We start from the raw sequence: 19,884 nt of genomic DNA on the forward strand, positions 1-19,884 counted from the left end.
CCCTTTCAATAAATTGAAAAGGGGGGCCAGGTCTTCGGTGGGAATGCCTAGCCAAGGCCTTACCCAATTCAGAGACCCGCACAGCTGCTGGGCATCAGAAAGCGTTCGAATGGAATTCCGAATTTTAATTTTTTGTGGTGTAATAGTTGTTTTGCTAATTGTAAGACCTAGATACTTCCAGGGTGGCATTCTTTGAATTTTGTCCTGCTGCAACTCGAACCCTGCAGCAACCAATGCACTGATTGTTAGGTCAAGACTGTGAGCAAGTTTGTCATCAGTTGGAGCACAGATGAGAATGTCATCCATGTAATGGAAAATTGTAGCGTTGGTTGCTTTTGCCCTGACTGATGAGAGCAAGGAAGAGACATACCACTGGCAAATTATTGGACTGTTTTTCATGCCTTGGGGTAAAACTGTCCAGTGGTAGCGCCTCCTAGGGGCCTCTCGGTTGATGGTAGGAACCGAGAAAGCAAAACGCGGAGCATCGTCGGGGTGTAGTGGAATTTGGAAAAAGCAGTCTTTTATGTCAATTACAGCTAAATTCCAATTTTGGGGAAGCATTGTTGGGGAGGGCATCCCTGGTTGGAGGGGACCCATGTCTTCGATGACGTTGTTAATTTGTCTAAGGTCGTGAAGGAGCTGCCACTTCTCTTTATTAGGTTTCTTTATGACAAACACTGGGGAGTTCCACGGAGACGTGGTCTCCACCAGGTGACCTCGCTGCAGCTGCTCTTCTACAAGCTCCTCGAGCGCCTTTAATTTCTGTTTTGAAAGCGGCCACTGTTCTACCCAGACAGGTGTGTCAGTCAGCCAATTCAATTTCTGGGTAGGGCGCTCCTCAGTGACCGCTGCCCCAAAAACCTGGGGAGCTGCTGGTAGATCAATTCGGGCTCCCCACTGGGCAAGCAGGTCCCTCCCCCACAGGGGCTCCGTGTAATCTAAAACAAATGGACGTACAGACGCTAATTGTCCATCCGGCCCCATAATTTGCACAATGCTCTTAGATTGTTTCGCCAATTGGATCCCTCCTACACCTCGGATTCGTTCTGCTGCGTCCTGCAATTCCCAATGCGATGGCCAATCCCGTGAGGGAATGACCGTAACATCTGCTCCAGTGTCCAGAAGCCCGTGAACGAGCTTCTGGTCCCCACCTTTCTGTAGGCTGCAGGTGATTCTTGGTTTTTCTTTGCCTAGGGCCTGAGCCCAAGCCACCGATGGGAGGTGTGAGGATGTGGATGTTTTGGGTGGCTTGGAGTCCCAGAGCTCCTCAGGGATAGGAATGGCTTGCGCCACAATTTGACCCCGAGGCAGAAAGGTGGGAGGGCTGGCACAATACATGGCTACTTCGAATGTTTTCGGGTCTGATGATATGAGACCCGGGATGATGTGAATGTCTTGTGGTGTGAATTTGGAATCTCCAACTGTGACGAACCTACCCTTGGTCCGATGCCAGGTATCTGGGCACTCCGGGCTGACGGAGACGAGTTGGATATTTGAGTCAATAAGATGGAGAGGTTCCGCCAACTGCAACCGAAAGGGGACCGTCCTGGAGGTGGTTGTTAGGACTGGCCGAGGCACCTCCTGAAAAAGATCAGAAATAGATTCGTGAGAAGTTGAGTTTGGTAAAGTTTTAGAGTCTGTGGCAGCAGGCAGGTCCTGCTGGAGGTCCCCCTCCCTCCCCTTTTCCCCGCGTGGTGGGATGGTGACACCTGCCCTATTTTTATCGTGGCGCGGGGAGGAGGCGCGCTTGCAATTTAGTTTTTTTGTTGGTGTTGTGGGGTCCCCTGAGGCCGATGTTTCTTTTTAAATTCGTAAAACTCCCGCCTCAGGGGACAGTCCGGCATCCAATGCCCAGACTGGTTGCATAGGTGGCACGGCGCATCCGTCCGGGGTTGCAGCTTTGGCGTGTTGGGCTGTCGGGACGGGGCAGCAGCAGCAGCTGTGGTGACTTCCTCCAGGTCGGTGGCAGCTACCCTTCGAGCTGGAGCCCTGGGCTGCTTGTCCAGCTCCTCCGCAATAATGGCGACTTTGCGGTCGCAGACGTCTAGCATCTGATCCAGCGTTGGGGGAGGATCTAACGGCAGACTGAGGATGGCGGCCTTGCAAGCTGGATTTGCATTCGTCGCTGCCACCTCAGTGAGGATTCCCCTCTTAGTTGACTCATCATGGACCTGCGTCTCGATCGCCCTGCGGAGGCGCTCAACAAAGCTTAAAAAGGACTCATTAGAATCTTGTGTGATTTTCACATACGGTGTTAAGGGGGTAGCAAGAGACCGTAAGGTGAGGAAAGCCCTCTCGGCTGCTTTGGCTCCCTCCCTTAAAGCCTCCACTGGGACATACCACGCTTGGGTTTGCCCATCCTCCCATGCCCCTGTCCCACACAAGTGGTTGGTTGTTAACACACCCCCCTGCAGATCTGAAGCTGTGGCTTGGTTTTCCCACAGCGAGGGTAAGATGTTACTAATTTCTCTTCGCCAGTGCTTTTCCCAAACAAGGAATTCTGTGGGGTTTAAAAGGCAGGAGAACAGCCGCCTTAAATCTGCAGGGGTGACCACTGTTTCAGAGAGTGTAGCTCTTAGAATTCCCCGAAAATATTCACTCTCCTGGGAGAAATCTTTTTGAGCTTTGCACAGCTCCTTTATCGAATGATGTGGAAATGGAGTCCAATGTGGCTGGTTTCTGCCCCCCCCCGGGCTGGTAAGTGACCGGGGCCGCCGAGAGGACTGGCGGCTCTGAGATTTGGCCTTCAGCTCCCTCCCCCGCGGCTCCGGACGGAGCGTGGGAACCGGAGCTGAGAGGGGAAGAGGGAGGGGGAGAGATAAGACTGGGGGCGGAGACGGCTGACGACTTTGTCCCCGCCTGGGAGACGTGGCATGGGGGAGGCGCTGATGCCGGAGTGGGAGTACCTCGGGGTGTAGGACCGGGAGAAGGGAGGGGAGGGCCGGAGGGAGGAACAGTGGGAGGGGAAACCGGATAAGGGAAAGAGTCGTGGTGAGAAAAAAGTGGGTTTTGGGAAGAAGAAGAAATGTCGGTGGGAAGCCCCACGCGGTGTCCGCCATTTCGGGCTCCTTGTGAGCTATCCTGGAAGAGTGGGGTAGATGGCGGGGAAGGAGGAGGAGGGGGGGGGGGAATATTGAGACGAACTGAACCTTTACGACTGGGAGCAATCTTAGGTGGAAGAGGGGGTGGACAGGGAGAGCCCCGGGAAGTTTGGCCAGAACTTCCCGGGCGGGGGAAACGGGATTCCCGAAAGGAGCCGGGGCGGTGACCTGAGCCCCGTGCGGTGCTGTCGCGGGCTGCTGCTTTCAGGATTCCGCGCTTGGGGGAAGCGGGGGAGGGGGAAGGATTAGAACAAAAGGAACAAGATGAACTGGGAACAAAACTGGAGTCAGACGGCTGCCCCCTCAGTTTCTTCTGGGACTTTAGAACTTTCCTAATTTGGGAAGCCCAGAAAGCAGTCTGCGAAAGCGAAGAATCTCCTGCTCGAGTTAGTTCCCCTAATTTAGTACAAACTTGTCCCCAAAAATGCCAATCGTGAATTTGTTCAGGGGAAAGCTCTGGGAACTGAGTAGACAGCCAAAGGACTAGTTTTTGAACTTCTTTTTTTTCTATTTTTTCAAAACCCCCCCGAGAAAGGATAACAGAAACAAAGTTAAAGTGCCTTTTTTGAGCTTTTGTAAAATGAGCACCCATTATGAGATGGTAAAAAGCTCAAACCCACCAACCCTGGATAACGTGAAGGAGAAGACCTTTGGGGCAACCCCCCCGGAGCCGGACTACGCCGGCAAGACGCTGGCCAGCTAGGGAAAAACGAGAATCCCGGGTGAAACCGGGGAGCTGGGCGAAACCGGCGGACCGTGCAAGTTACAAAGGTGGGGGGGGGAAGAGGAAGAAAGAAAGGGAAAAGAACACACGTTTCCGGGGTGGTTTGACTCCCGCGGAGGAACTCGACTCCAGGGTGCACGCAGCTCCCGGTTCCAGTCCCCAAGTGGGGACGATACCCATGAAAATGGGTCCGCTCCCACACAGGGTAGGTTAACGACTCGCGAGAAACTTTCTGGTAGTCCAACGGATCGCGCCCGTCGGCTCCGGGGTTCTCTGTCGTAGGGTCCGCGGTCGGGTTGCCCCACGTTTGAGACGCCAACCTGCAGCGGCTACTGCTGACCTCTTGGTCTCTGACTCGCCCGGCTGCACAGGCCAGCACCGACAGCAGCAGTGAGGGGGGAAGGGCACTCTTCCGCTAGGAGACTTCCTAGGGAGAGTATTTAAGGCGGAATGCCTTCAGAAGGGCGAGAAACCCCCAGAGCCGTGAGGAGAGAAGCTGGGCTGCGTCCCGCAGGAGAAAAGGCTTTGGACCGCGTTGACAGGGAAAAAGGAGGTGTTTTATTGATGGTGCGTCGGGCGCGGACAAAAAAGCTTGTCCGGCAAGGTCTTATAACTAGAACACAGCGACCAATCTAAAATTTTGAGAGGAGGGAATAACTCGTAACAAACAGCTCGGATGTCCAGTGTAAATAAATTAGGGGTTGAACCCTGACCTCTAGTCCAATCATTCAATGTCCAGGTCAGAATGTTCTGGATGAGTGGGCAAGGACCATGAATAACAGACAGACAGTCAGGGAGGAATTTAGGAAAGATAAGAGTGTAAACTGACGGGACAATTCAGAAGAGGGAGAGAGAGAGAGCCCGGACAAAACCATAAACAGGAATGGGGGGTACAGGAATAAACCAACTTAAAACTAATGCACCCCAACAACTGGTGAAGTTTTCCAAACTCAAGAAAATGTAAAGCAGGCTCGAATTTGCAGAAATTACTTTGGGCTGGGTTTAGCTGCATCCCCCAGGCTCAGGATCACTAGTATATTTTCAGGTTTTGCTCTGCATATCAGCCTGCCCAGAAGCTGCTTGGTGTTTCACAAATGGAGAACACAATGGACATTGTGCCAAGCTTCCTTTCAAACAGAAAAACCTGGGTCAGCATGACAGAAAAGAAGAAACAAAAAATCACCAGTTAGAAGAGAACCAGTGTCCCACCATCTTCCTCTCCACTGTTATTAATTTTGTACGTTTAGAGGCAAACGTGGGTCTAAAGCTTGCATCTCTCAGTTCCTGATGCTATTTGCTACCCTGCAGCCTTGACTGGCCCTGATGTGACTGACTGCTGGCCAAGTGGGGCTGGGGATGCTCAGCCTGGAGAGAGGAGACACTGGGAGGCCTCACTGTGGCTCTGCAGGACTGGAAGGGTCCCGCAGGAAAGAAGGGGACAGAGTGTTCAGCAGGGCCTGTGCTGACAGGACAAAGGGGGGATGGCTTTCAACTGCAGCACGTTGATTGAAGCTGCATCTAGGGAAGCTGCTCTTTTCCACTGGGGGTGGTGGGGCACTGGCCCAGGCTGTGCACAGAGGCTGTGCATGCCCCATCCTTGGCAACAGGGCTCTGAGCAGCACGCTCTGGGGGAAGACTGCTCACTGGGAACAAGATGTTGTTCTTCAGGCTCCCTTGCAAGCCCAACCATTCAGGGACTCCATCATTCCATGGTCTCCACTGTCCACCTCAGATGGAGCCTGGGAACTGTGATGTCACAGCCCACGCTCCAGCTGGAACGTCCAGCGCCCAGCAAAGGGCACAACACAACCATTGGCCGTTGTGTTTGCACACTCTTCACCCTGCTCCTGCCCACTCTGCTTGTCACCTGCCCCCTGATAACCCCATCACTCCTCAAAGATCCTTAGTGCCTGGATTTTGTCATCCAGTCCTGCAGGATGCTCCCATTTGTCCTGAGGAAGGTATGGTGCCATTCCATGGAGGTGGACACTCCCCACCTGTCTGGGTGGACTGGAGCTCTGTGGGGATGGAGTGGGACAGGGACCCCACTCTGAGGTTTTGCTACCTCTGCAGGCTGTCCCAGACAGAGAGGAGGAGATGGAGGTAGATGCCAAGATTGATATGGAGGAGGAGATGGAGGTGGATGTGGAGGGGGAGGAAGAGATGGAGGTTGATATGGACGAGTCCATTGAGGACATGGATATTGATTAAAAAGGTGAGGAAGAGGCCATGATCTTGGCATGAAGAGCAATGCCAGCAGCAGGACAGGCAGAGTGGGTCTCCTGCTGCCAGGCTGGGGCTGGGCTGGGTGCTCCCTGCTCAGGGACATTGTACCCAGGGCACTGGATTCTGGTGGCCATCCACAGCCTGTCCTGTGCCTGCTTTGCTCCACACAAGCTCCATGCCAGACCCAGCCAGGCTCAGTTCTGCTAGCAGAGTCCTGCTGCTGGGCCAGCTGTGCCAGCCTGGGGGCACATGCAAGAGCCCTCTGTGCCTGACTGGAGTGACCGTGGCATTTGCTTTTCTTCCAGGTGCGATGGACATCACAGAGACACCACCCTTTTGTATATACGTTCTACAGTTTGTTGTTTTTCTTTAGAATATAGAGTTTAGGGCAGTTTTTGACTTCTGTAAATACGTTTCCCATAGTTTTGCTAGCTAGGTTTTTCTGTATATATGTTCTATCGATTGTTGTTGTTACAAATATTCTTACAATGTAAATATCTTCTGTATTTTTGCTGCTGTTTTTCTGTAATAAACAAATTTTATTTTTCACACCCCAGTTCTCCTTGTATTTGCTTCAGGCACAGGCAGCATTTTGCCAAGTTGTAGTTTCCACTTGCTCCAGGTTCCCAGGGCTGGAGGTCACAAGTAGATGAAGGGGAAAAAATCCGCAATTAAGAGTGTCCATGACACCCAGAGCCAAAAGAAGCCCAGGGGATCAGGAAAGAGGGAAGCACGTGCTCCAAACAACAGCAGAAATGAAGTGAGAGCTCTGGAGGGAACAAAAGAAAGAGGCAGCCTGAAGAAAGGAAAAAACGTCTCGCCACAGGGTGTTTTGCTTTTTTTCATTGAGAGTCTCTTCTAGCATGTGGTAGAAACCCAGAAAAATAAAGGTCAGGAGAAGCATGGTTTATAGGGAACATTGCTGCATAGTAGACAATCCTTGGGCAAATCAGTCCATGCAGCACTCACATATTGAATTGCTTCTCTTCCTGGGGATGCAGAGTTGCTTTATTTACTCCAAGCAAGATTTTCTCCCTCCTCCCTGGCAAAGAACAAGCTCCCATCCTGGCAAGCGCTCGCTGCTTTCCTTAACACTCATCACACCCATGCTAAGGAGAGTGGAGCAGGTTAATTTATCACTTGTTGCAAGTTCTAAGTCCTTCTTAGATAAGGACCATGCTCAGCTGAGTGACAGTGAAGCAAAATGGCAAGCCAGGAATACATTGCCCTGCACACAACATCCTCCATTCCCATGGGATGGTTTCTCACTGGCACACAGGAGGAAGGAAGGAACCCAAATGCATCATTGTACATCAAGTCATACGTGTTGAGGGATGAACAGATCTCACGGGGATATGGAAACCCCCCCTGAAAACCAGTTCAGAGAAATCCTGAGCTGTTTTGTGGTCCTAGGCATGAAGATTTAGGCTCAGGATCTTCCACAGGTGCTCAGCAGGCAGTAGGATTGCGGCTGGATGTCACTCTGGAAATGCCAGTGGCTCAGCTGAGAGCTCTGGCAGTGACTGACACTGCACTGAGAGGGGCCACAGTCCTGCAAGGGTCTTTCATCAGGAGCAAAGAGCAGCCTGGAGGGTGGGCAATGCTGGATCTGTACCACTGCGTGCTCATCCTTCACCTGAATGTGGAGCTGCCCCCAAAGTTGCCATGCATCACTTTTTCTTTTTCTCCTCTTGGGTATATTTTGGAGCAGCTGTTCTATGTGGCTTTTGATGGTGATCCTGTGGCAAGCAGCCATTTGCCTGCTGTGCTATCCTCAAAATTAATCCTAACTCCTCATTCCCTGTAGTTTTATTTGGGGTTTTTGATCTATTTGTTGGACTGGTTTGCGTGGGTTTGTTTGTTTGTATGGGTTTTTGTCTGATTTGGTTTGAGGATTTTGTTTGCTTTTTTAGAAATGACTGGTGAAGTTTTCCAAACTCAAGAAAATGTAAAGCAGGCTCGAATTTGCAGAAATTACTTTGGGCTGGGTTTAGCTGCATCCCCCAGGCTCAGGATCACTAGTATATTTTCAGGTTTTCCTCTGCATATCAGCCTGCCCAGAAGCTGCTTGGTGTTTCACAAATGGAGAAGACAAGGGACATTGTGCCAAGCTTCCTTTCAAACAGAAAAACCTGGGTCAGCATGACAGAAAAGAAGAAACAAAAAATCACCAGTTAGAAGAGAACCAGTGTCCCACCATCTTCCTCTCCACTGTTATTAATTTTGTACGTTTAGAGGCAAACGTGGGTCTAAAGCTTGCATCTCTCAGTTCCTGATGCTATTTGCTGCCCCGCAGCCTTGACTGGCCCTGATATGACTGACTGCTGGGCAAGTGGGGCTGGGGATGCTCAGCCTGGAGAGAGGAGACACTGGGAGGCCTCCCTGTGGCTCTGCAGGACTGGAAGGGTCCCGCAGGAAAGAAGGGGACAGAGTGTTCAGCAGGGCCTGTGCTGACAGGACAAGGGGGGATGGCTTTCAACTGCAGCAGGTTGATTGAAGCTGCATCTAGGGAAGCTGCTCTTTTCCACTGCGGGTGGTGGGGCACTGGCCCAGGCTGTGCACAGAGGCTGTGCATGCCCCATCCTTGGCAACAGGGCTCTCAGCAGCACGCTCTGGGGGAAGACTGCTCAGCTGGGAACAAGATGTTGTTCTTCAGGCTCCCTTGCAAGCCCAACCATTCAGGGACTCCATCATTCCATGGTCTCCACTGTCCACTTCAGATGGAGCCTGGGAACTGTGATGTCACAGCCCACGCTCCAGCTGGAACGTCCAGCGCCCAGCAAAGAGCACAACACAACCATTGGCCGCTGTGTTTGCACACTCTTCACCCTGCTCCTGCCCACTCTGCTTGTCACCTGCCCCCTGATAACCCCATCACTCCTGAAAGATCCTGAGTGCCTGGATTTTGTCATCCAGCCCTGCAGGATGCTCCCATTTGTCCTGAGGAAGGTATGGTGCCATTCCATGGAGGTGGACACTCCCCACCTGCCTGGGTGGACTGGAGCTCTGTGGGGATGGAGTGGGACAGGGACCCCACTCTGAGGTTTTGCTACCTCTGCAGGCTGTCCCAGACAGAGAGGAGGAGATGGAGGTAGATGCCAAGATTGATATGGAGGAGGAGATGGAGGTGGATGTGGAGGTGGAAGAAGAGATGGAGGTTGATATGGACGAGTCCATTGAGGACATGGACATTGATTAAGAAGGTGAGGAAGAGGCCATGATCTTGGCATGAAGAGCAATGCCAGCAGCAGGACAGGCAGAGTGGGTCTCCTGCTGCCAGGCTGGGGCTGGGCTGGGTGCTCCCTGCTCAGGGACATTGTACCCAGGGCACTGGATTCTGGTGGCCATCCACAGCCTGTCCTGTGCCTGCTTTGCTCCACACAAGCTCCATGCCAGACCCAGCCAGGCTCAGTTCTGCTAGCAGAGTCCTGCTGCTGGGCCAGCATGTGCCAGCCTAGGGGCACATGCAAGAGCCCTCTGTGCCTGACTGGAGTGACCGTGGCATTTGCTTTTCTTCCAGGTGCGATGGACATCACAGAGACACCACCCTTTTGTATATACGTTCTACAGTTTGTTGTTTTTCTTTAGAATATAGAGTTTAGGGCAGTTTTTGACTTCTGTAAATACGTTTCCCATAGTTTTGCTAGCTAGGTTTTTCTGTATATATGTTCTATCGATTGTTGTTGTTACAAATATTCTTACAATGTAAATATCTTCTGTATTTTTGCTGCTGTTTTTCTGTAATAAACAAATTTTATTTTTCACACCCCAGTTCTCCTTGTATTTGCTTCAGGCACAGGCAGCATTTTGCCAAGTTGTAGTTTCCACTTGCTCCAGGTTCCCAGGGCTGGAGGTCACAAGTAGATGAAGGGGAAAAAATCCGCAATTAAGAGTGTCCATGACACCCAGAGCCAAAAGAAGCCCAGGGGATCAGGAAAGAGGGAAGCACGTGCTCCAAACAACAGCAGAAATGAAGTGAGAGCTCTGGAGGGAACAAAAGAAAGAGGCAGCCTGAAGAAAGGAAAAAACGTCTCGCCACAGGGTGTTTTGCTTTTTTTCATTGAGAGTCTCTTCTAGCATGTGGTAGAAACCCAGAAAAATAAAGGTCAGGAGAAGCATGGTTTATAGGGAACATTGCTGCATAGTAGACAATCCTTGGGCAAATCAGTCCATGCAGCACTCACATATTGAATTGCTTCTCTTCCTGGGGATGCAGAGTTGCTTTATTTACTCCAAGCAAGATTTTCTCCCTCCTCCCTGGCAAAGAACAAGCTCCCATCCTGGCAAGCGCTCGCTGCTTTCCTTAACACTCATCACACCCATGCTAAGGAGAGTGGAGCAGGTTAATTTATCACTTGTTGCAAGTTCTAAGTCCTTCTTAGATAAGGACCATGCTCAGCTGAGTGACAGTGAAGCAAAATGGCAAGCCAGGAATACATTGCCCTGCACACAACATCCTCCATTCCCATGGGATGGTTTCTCACTGGCACACAGGAGGAAGGAAGGAACCCAAATGCATCATTGTACATCAAGTCATACGTGTTGAGGGATGAACAGATCTCACGGGGATATGGAAACCCCCCCTGAAAACCAGTTCAGAGAAATCCTGAGCTGTTTTGTGGTCCTAGGCATGAAGATTTAGGCTCAGGATCTTCCACAGGTGCTCAGCAGGCAGTAGGATTGCGGCTGGATGTCACTCTGGAAATGCCAGTGGCTCAGCTGAGAGCTCTGGCAGTGACTGACACTGCACTGAGAGGGGCCACAGTCCTGCAAGGGTCTTTCATCAGGAGCAAAGAGCAGCCTGGAGGGTGGGCAATGCTGGATCTGTACCACTGCGTGCTCATCCTTCACCTGAATGTGGAGCTGCCCCCAAAGTTGCCATGCATCACTTTTTCTTTTTCTCCTCTTGGGTATATTTTGGAGCAGCTGTTCTATGTGGCTTTTGATGGTGATCCTGTGGCAAGCAGCCATTTGCCTGCTGTGCTATCCTCAAAATTAATCCTAACTCCTCATTCCCTGTAGTTTTATTTGGGGTTTTTGATCTATTTGTTGGACTGGTTTGCGTGGGTTTGTTTGTTTGTATGGGTTTTTGTCTGATTTGGTTTGAGGATTTTGTTTGCTTTTTTAGAAATGACTGGTGAAGTTTTCCAAACTCAAGAAAATGTAAAGCAGGCTCGAATTTGCAGAAATTACTTTGGGCTGGGTTTAGCTGCATCCCCCAGGCTCAGGATCACTAGTATATTTTCAGGTTTTCCTCTGCATATCAGCCTGCCCAGAAGCTGCTTGGTGTTTCACAAATGGAGAAGACAAGGGACATTGTGCCAAGCTTCCTTTCAAACAGAAAAACCTGGGTCAGCATGACAGAAAAGAAGAAACAAAAAATCACCAGTTAGAAGAGAACCAGTGTCCCACCATCTTCCTCTCCACTGTTATTAATTTTGTACGTTTAGAGGCAAACGTGGGTCTAAAGCTTGCATCTCTCAGTTCCTGATGCTATTTGCTGCCCCGCAGCCTTGACTGGCCCTGATATGACTGACTGCTGGGCAAGTGGGGCTGGGGATGCTCAGCCTGGAGAGAGGAGACACTGGGAGGCCTCCCTGTGGCTCTGCAGGACTGGAAGGGTCCCGCAGGAAAGAAGGGGACAGAGTGTTCAGCAGGGCCTGTGCTGACAGGACAAGGGGGGATGGCTTTCAACTGCAGCAGGTTGATTGAAGCTGCATCTAGGGAAGCTGCTCTTTTCCACTGCGGGTGGTGGGGCACTGGCCCAGGCTGTGCACAGAGGCTGTGCATGCCCCATCCTTGGCAACAGGGCTCTCAGCAGCACGCTCTGGGGGAAGACTGCTCAGCTGGGAACAAGATGTTGTTCTTCAGGCTCCCTTGCAAGCCCAACCATTCAGGGACTCCATCATTCCATGGTCTCCACTGTCCACTTCAGATGGAGCCTGGGAACTGTGATGTCACAGCCCACGCTCCAGCTGGAACGTCCAGCGCCCAGCAAAGAGCACAACACAACCATTGGCCGCTGTGTTTGCACACTCTTCACCCTGCTCCTGCCCACTCTGCTTGTCACCTGCCCCCTGATAACCCCATCACTCCTGAAAGATCCTGAGTGCCTGGATTTTGTCATCCAGCCCTGCAGGATGCTCACATTTGTCCTGAGGAAGGTATGGTGCCATTCCATGGAGGTGGACACTCCCCACCTGCCTGGGTGGACTGGAGCTCTGTGGGGATGGAGTGGGACAGGGACCCCACTCTGAGGTTTTGCTACCTCTGCAGGCTGTCCCAGACAGAGAGGAGGAGATGGAGGTAGATGCCAAGATTGATATGGAGGAGGAGATGGAGGTGGATGTGGAGGTGGAAGAAGAGATGGAGGTTGATATGGACGAGTCCATTGAGGACATGGACATTGATTAAGAAGGTGAGGAAGAGGCCATGATCTTGGCATGAAGAGCAATGCCAGCAGCAGGACAGGCAGAGTGGGTCTCCTGCTGCCAGGCTGGGGCTGGGCTGGGTGCTCCCTGCTCAGGGACATTGTACCCAGGGCACTGGATTCTGGTGGCCATCCACAGCCTGTCCTGTGCCTGCTTTGCTCCACACAAGCTCCATGCCAGACCCAGCCAGGCTCAGTTCTGCTAGCAGAGTCCTGCTGCTGGGCCAGCTGTGCCAGCCTAGGGGCACATGCAAGAGCCCTCTGTGCCTGACTGGAGTGACCGTGGTATTTGCTTTTCTTCCAGGACTGATGGACATCATGGACAGAGATGCTGCCCTTTTGTACATACCTTTTACATTTTGTTGTTGTCTTATAGGTTTTAGGGCTTTTTGTCTTCTGTAAATATGTTTCATCTATTTTTGCTAGATAGGTTCTTATGTATATATGTTCTATCGATTGTTGTTGTTGCAAATATTCTTACAATGTAAATATCTTCTGTATTTTTGCTGCTGCTTTTCTGTAATAAACAAATTTTATTTTTCACACCCCAGTTCTCCTTGCATTTGCTTCAGGCACAGGCAGCATTTTGCAAAGTTGTAGTTTCCACTTGCTCCAGGTTCCCAGGGCTGGAGGTCCCTGGCACAGCTACCCCAGGAGTGGGGGTCCCTGTGCACAGAGGGATCCCACTGACAGAGGTGAGCCTCTCCTTGCAGTTTCTCTGGACACACTTGGGAGCTGTAGGGGCAAAGCCCAGCATGCCCTGGCCCACGGATCCCATGTTGGAGCAGGGCTGAGCCTGTGTGCTCCTGCAGAGCCTCAGCCATGGCTCTTCCCTGGGCAGCCCCAGGGCTAAGGAGGGTGCACTGGGCTGTGGGCAAGCCCTGCTCCTGGGCACCCTGAGGGGCTGGAGCCAGCCTGGAGGGACCCTCAGCCCTACATGGACCAAGATTTCCTTTGGAAAACCCCCTCTGTCCGCAGACTCTGGTGAGCACAAGAATTGATCCTCCTAGTTCAAGGTGTGACGTTCATTGGCACAAATGTGTCCCTTGCACTTTCTAGCACAGCAAATGTCAGTGCTTGTAATCCCTGTTCTGCACACTCTGCTCAGGCAGCAAAACATCTGAACCTGAGGGAACATCTTGAATTAGCACCAACCTGCAGAGAGCTCCAGGGGGAGAACCTACCCCCAAGCACCCAGAGAAATACTTGACACTGATAGTCTGGGGCAGAGCTGACACTAAAGTATTTTAATGCCAAGAGAGAGGAATTTTTATTGCTGAATTCATTCAGCAAGAACAAGAATGGGAGCTTTTGGTCTCCTCACCTGCCACAGATGTGTATTGCCAAGGTTTGCTTCTGGCTTATGACTGATTTTGATGAATCTGTTCAGAACTCTGATGCTGTTCCTGGCTAAGGTGCAGAGATGATATTTCAAAGCCAGATGAGCTCAGCACATCTTGTGCAATGCAGAATGTCCAGAGCCAGACATTCAGGCCATGCAAACTGATACGTTTTCATCTCTGTGCAAAGATCAGTATTAGGACATCAATGATGTACCACACACTTCTCAGAGCTGTCCCTTTCATCCAGCTCTCCCCAGTCACTTCACAGACTTCACTCCAAGCAGTTTCTGATAGAGCTCAGTAGCACATGGGATTTAATCCTGGTTTTTCTTCATCTTCTCCAGAGCTGTCTCCAGACACGGTGTGTGGGCACTGTCTGACAGCAGCAGCATTAACGTGTCACCTCCCTGACACTGAGGTTCATGCCACAACTTTTCATCAAAAGCAGCAAATCAATGATTCCCACTGGGTCCCACACAGCTCCATGGGGAGTTTGTGTGGCTGCAGTACCAGCACCAGCCCTGGTCCTCAGGAATTTCAGGAGGAGATAGAGAAGGAACCAGCCATTCACAGGGAAGAACATCCTGCAGGGCCCAGATCCCCACAACAGAGTCCCCAGACTCTGCATTTACACTTTGGCCTCTGTGCCTTACTTTTCCTCTCACTAAAGTCCTGCCACTTTCCCTCATGCTCAGGTTCCTAAGATAATTCAAACCAGCTTTAGGAGCAGGGATAGGTGATGGGAACTGTCCCAAGGCTTGACAGATTCTCAGGCCTGACAATTCCAGCCAAGGAGAGAGGAAAATCATGCATGAAAGAGGTGTGAAATCAAATCAGTAATCAAATTGAGGTATAATGAGAGCAGCTGAAGAGGTTTCCAATGTTCAGAACAAGATTAGCAGCGCCAGGCACAGGAGGGATGTGACATTTTCCCTGCTGTAACAACTCTGTGATGCAAATTGCATCTCAAATCCTCCTCCCCAGCTCTGGGACCTGTTCAGCCACAAACGTGGTGCTGAATTTTTAAAGCAAAGTGGAAGCTGGTCAGAGAGCTGGTTTGCAAATAAAAATCACAGAGGGCAGTTTGGAAGCACCAGCTGGAGCAGAGAGAGGCAGAGCCTGGCCCCGAGGTGCAGCACAGCCAAACATGCCTGAAACTCTAAGAAATTAAAGAACTTGCCACTTGTTTTCCCTCAGGAGCTACAGAAGGTGCTTTATGGAATCCCTGCCTCCTTCACACTGTATCCGCATGCAGAAGAGTGCAGGGATGAAGATTACAGCACCTTCTGCTGCTGCTCCCATCTCCTGACTCAAATCTCACCAAAATCTGTCACTATTGGGCCTTCCCAAAGTCTCAGATTCACTTGGTCCTTGCAGGATTTCGGTTCTGAGGAGCATGAAGGGAGATAAAGGCACTTGCAGACACCAGAGATGCAATTGGTGCCTGAGGTGCATTTCACTGCCCAGATTAGTGCCTCTAGAACCATCCAAAGCAGCCCCTTTGACAGCACCAAGCCAAGAGCAGAAGACCAGGGCCTGCACATGGCTGGAAATGCCATTGTTTAATATTCCTCTCCCAGTCTCTCATTTCATGGTGCCATTGCAGGGGTTAATCCCATCACTCAGCAGCAATTCTTGGCAATCAGCTTCAGATGGATTTTTAGTGCTGAGCAAATAAGAGGCAATTTTACTTTGTCTCCAATGAATGAAATTTCACCTAAATCAGACAAACTCTGTGTGCTGAGGCTGGTCAGGCACTAACCACGGCCAGGTCCCCAAGCCTGGATGTCAAACTGCTCTGATATTGAAAAGTTCAATTTATTTGGCTTTGTGTACAAGATGATTCTCTCTCAAAAGAATTGGGATCCATAGAATTGCATTTCCAAGCACTAAACTCAGACCAGCAACAAAGTGCACAAGGGACAAGAAATGAAATAAAGATTTCTAAGGAGATGGAAATTGAATGCTGAGGTTTTCCCATTATAGAAAGTTTCATAAATTATCACCTGCCAGCTCCTTGCCTTCACTTGTGTGGCCACCACTGAATACACTCACAGATAAGAAAATGTTTGTCCTCTTGAAAACTGGGACCAGAAGTAGAAAAAGGCTCAGATATCTGAATTAAAAGGCAACATAATGAAAAGAGCTTCCTCATAATAGCAAGATATGATGGACAGCAGGAATGGCTGAAGCCAGCAGAGATAAGTCCATGAACTGTTCATGCTACAAAGATTTCTGACAAAACCTCCATAACCCAAAAGCAATGTTTTGTCGGGCACAGCTGATAGGAACCCTGTGCATTTAATTCAGTCATTGACAGCAAATGGAGATCAGCTTGAAGCTCCTTTGGTCCACTACTACTTATTTTTTTTCACCCAGCAAATGAAATTACATCTACTCTTTGGGAAGAAATTACTGCTTTGAGTGGTTCAAGGCAAAGAGTTTCTTCCCATACCCACTCGTAATCAGTCACCAAGAGAAATATTTTCTAAAAAGGTCTCTTCAAAATTTTGGAGTGACTTTCAACATAAATAACTTGGTTATTTTGCTCAAAATGATAAGGGAATTGAATTGGGCTCCCTCAGCTTAAAAAGAAGTGTTTCTTCCTAGTTCTTCACAAAGACGAACAAAACACTTTGTTGCAGCACACTGAAGGGAGGAAGAGGTTCCTTTCCCCCTGAGCTGCACAATAGGAGACAATTTTGTCGCCAAGAGGGAATAAACCCCAGCCAATTTCCAGTTCTTTTAGTGTAAGGGAAAAGCTCTGAGGATCACAGCTGTGGGAGACACAGAGAGGGAGGAGCAGGGATCTGCTGGGGGTTTTTGGGCTGGGGGACAGACGAAAGACATGTTCAAGCAAAACCTGTGAGAGCTCAAGACTCCATCCCTCAGAGGAGAAACTCAGTTTGACCCAAATGCCATTCAAATCCAACAAGCATTGAGGCATTTCCCGAAACTCTGCTGGGCCAGCAGGTACCCCCCAAATCACTCTGTGGGACCAGGGCAGCAGGTCCCTGGCACGGGACAGAGATGCTCCCCTGGGAAGCTGCCTGCATTGCCCGTGGGACTCAAGATCTACTTCTGAAGACCCCAACATCCAAAAAACTCCACACTAAAAGCCTTTAATTTGGGCTTTCACTTCTCCACTCGTCTGTTGTCACTAGGCAGCTGCTCCAGTTCAACACCCTTCTGATGGGTACAAATGTTCTCCTAATTTCCAGCCTAAACAGGAAGTTACTTCCATTCATTCTTCTGTAACTACTGGGAGCTTGTACTTGATTTGCTCTTCCTCTCCTAGTGTGCATTTGTGCAGATAAAATGCCTCAGCCAGGAGTATTTCCTTGTTTAAATCATGTCATTTATTTCATTCCCATACAGTTGCACGGATTTAGCACTGGCTCAACACTCAGAATGTTGACAGCACAAAGTCCAGTTCTCACACCAACTCCTCCAAGTTTTGGACCAATTCTGCAAAGAAGGAAATACAGCAAAGAAATTCCAAACAGGAGCCCTAATAAAGATAATAAAATGCCACATGCCTATGTTTGCTGCAGGGAAGAACAGCGCCATTTATTAAATCATTACAAACAATCAAAGCAGCAGAGGGGAGGAAGACAGTGCTATTGTTGGCAGCTCCCCAGTCCTCTGCCCCTGGCATGAATTTCATAAAGCACAAATCTCCCAGCAGAAATCCCTCAGCAATTGATTTCCTCCTCGTGGAACACAGCAGGCACACACCCTGGCTTTCCTGGCCAGAAAAGAAGAATTTGCCTTGACGTTTTTCCCAGGCACGCAGCTGTGATGTCAAATCCCCCTCCCTGCCCTGCCAGGAGATTCCTCAAGTGACAAGTTTCTGTAGGGTGACAACCCTCTGGAGAGGCACAGAGAGCTTTGTGTCAGTGTAAGGCACCCCCACAAGGGCACATCCCTCATTCAGGCTCCGTCTTTGTTCACAAGCAGTTCCCAGCAGAAAATTCGCAGTGATTGCATTTCCCCAGAACAGGTAATTTCAAGCACATTTTTCTCTTGAGCTGTTCTGCCTTTCACAAAAGCAGCGTGCCAGGGATTGCTTTGGAGCATCAGGAAACACAGCAACACCCAACAGCCAAGACCATCCAAAGCCACTTATCAGCTCATCCCTACATCTCCTGGACTCACTTGAATGCCCGGGAGAGTCTGAAAAGCCAACTGTTTTCCAAGAAACTTGTTGTTTGTTGTGCAATTGAAAGGTAAATGACAGGGACAACCAGCCCCACACAGGTGCCTCAGACAGGGGAAGGAGCAGGAGGGATCCATCCCTAACTGGCAGAGGTGCAGCTCAAGTGATGCTCACTCACTCTTTGGGTTGCTTTTTGTTGCTTTAGCATTAACAACGCATCTCCACACCACAACTGTTCTCCCTCCCTGCAGCCACATGGAAACAATTCAGTGGTCTCTCACCTCTTTCTGTCCTCTCTCTGCCTGAAATAATTTTTTCCCTCATACAACCAGCAAAACAGGGTCTGTTTTCATGCTGGCAATAAGTCCACAAACTCTTGACTGATTTCAATAAGGAGAACATCACTACAAACCACCCATTACTCAGATGCCCCAAGGCAGCAAGGGAGGGAAATTTGACAACAGAGGTGGCAACACCAGCCATGGGTAACAGCATCACATTCTGCCTCTCTCACGGATGCTTTTCTTTCCAGTCCAGAAAATTCCCTGTCCTTTTTAGGGCTGTAGGAGGCTGCTGTCTGCCCCACAAAATGAGGAGCAAACCAAGCAGGAATGCTGCAGAACATTTCTGTTCCTATAATATTATTCTGCTGAAGCCATAAATTTGCAGAAGAATGGGCACTGCCAACTCCTGATTGCAGAGGAGGGAGTTCGTCACATGCTCCTTGTAAATTAGGATTTATCAGAGATGGAGAATTGATTGCCAAGTAACTGCTCTGCAGTTTTCTAGTACACATTGAGCAGTACAAAAAGGTTATTGATGCAGTTGGGGAGTGTTTCTGTACAGGATGTGCACCTCCTGACATCCCAGGCAGGGAAAAATTTACTTAACATTTGCAAGGAGAAAGCAATTCTCCTTATTAAAAAAAAAAAAAAAAAAAAAAAAAAGGAAAAAATAAATAGAAAATCAACTTATGGCAAAGAGCCTCAGTAAGAGTTTGCAGAATTTGGTGAAAACAGGTCATTTACAAGGAAATAATTTTCATCTGCCTTCAAGTGGAGTTGTGAAGCAGGTGGAGATGGAGATGTCTCAGGCACTGAGTGTGCTCCTTACTGACAAAATGACACTGATATTACCAAGTATCAGAAGTGAAAAACTTCAGTGATAACTCAGCCCTCCAACACAAAACACCTTCTCCCACGCAGTCAGCACTTGTCTGAAATCATTCCCCTTGGCAGGAGGCCCTGCATGGCCTGGCTGCAGCCATCGTGCTGCTCCTACTCCCTCCCAGCATGATCCCAGTATGGTCCCAGTACAGCCCAGTCACTCCTACTCCTGGCATCCCCTCTCTGCATTCCGCCCTGTCCCGGCTCCATCTCCGCTCCTCCCGCGGGCTGCGAGGGCTTCGGAAACGGGGGAGGAGGAGGAGGGAGGGAGGAAGAGGTTGAGCGGGAGAGGAGAGAGGGAACCACGCCGCTCCGGCGCTTCCTGAACCCGCAGCGCCCTCCTGCCAGGGAGCTGTGCAGAGCCACAAGGTCCCCCCGAGCCTCCTCCTCTCCAGGCTGAGCCCCTTTCCCAGCTCGCTCAGCCCCTCCGGCTGTTCCAGTCGGGACAGAACACTAGTGCTACACAGAGAGCAAGGGAAAGACCTGACAGAGGTGCCTCTATCACCACATTTTAGGCTTTTGCTAATACTTACAGAAAGACTCTTCAGAAACTTACAGCAGTAGCTCAAGTGACAATCTCCTTTGGAAATCACTGTGGCCCGGCCCCGGCCCGAACCCGCCTGAACCCGCCCGGCCCCGCTGGAACCCGCCCGGCCCCGCCTGAACCCGCCCGGCCCCGCTGGAACCCGCCCGGCCCCGCCGGAACCCAGCCTGGCCCCGAGGTTTGGGCGCTGT

At 50.3% G+C, this 19,884-nt stretch overlaps 1 long non-coding RNA gene across 1 annotated transcript; it reads right to left on the reverse strand.

The window, feature by feature from the left end:
* Positions 1-15,217: 15,217 nt before the first annotated feature.
* On the reverse strand, positions 15,218-19,765 carry LOC135292719 (uncharacterized). The gene is made up of 2 exons (XR_010354900.1): positions 19,683-19,765; positions 15,218-17,292 (listed from the first exon to the last, which is right to left on the reverse strand). It is a non-coding gene; the product is annotated as an uncharacterized LOC135292719 (long non-coding RNA).
* Between the last annotated feature and the right edge of the window lie 119 nt (positions 19,766-19,884).

Source organism: Passer domesticus, unplaced genomic scaffold, assembly GCF_036417665.1.
Source record: "Passer domesticus isolate bPasDom1 unplaced genomic scaffold, bPasDom1.hap1 HAP1_SCAFFOLD_44, whole genome shotgun sequence".
Classification (NCBI taxonomy): domain Eukaryota; kingdom Metazoa; phylum Chordata; class Aves; order Passeriformes; family Passeridae; genus Passer; species Passer domesticus.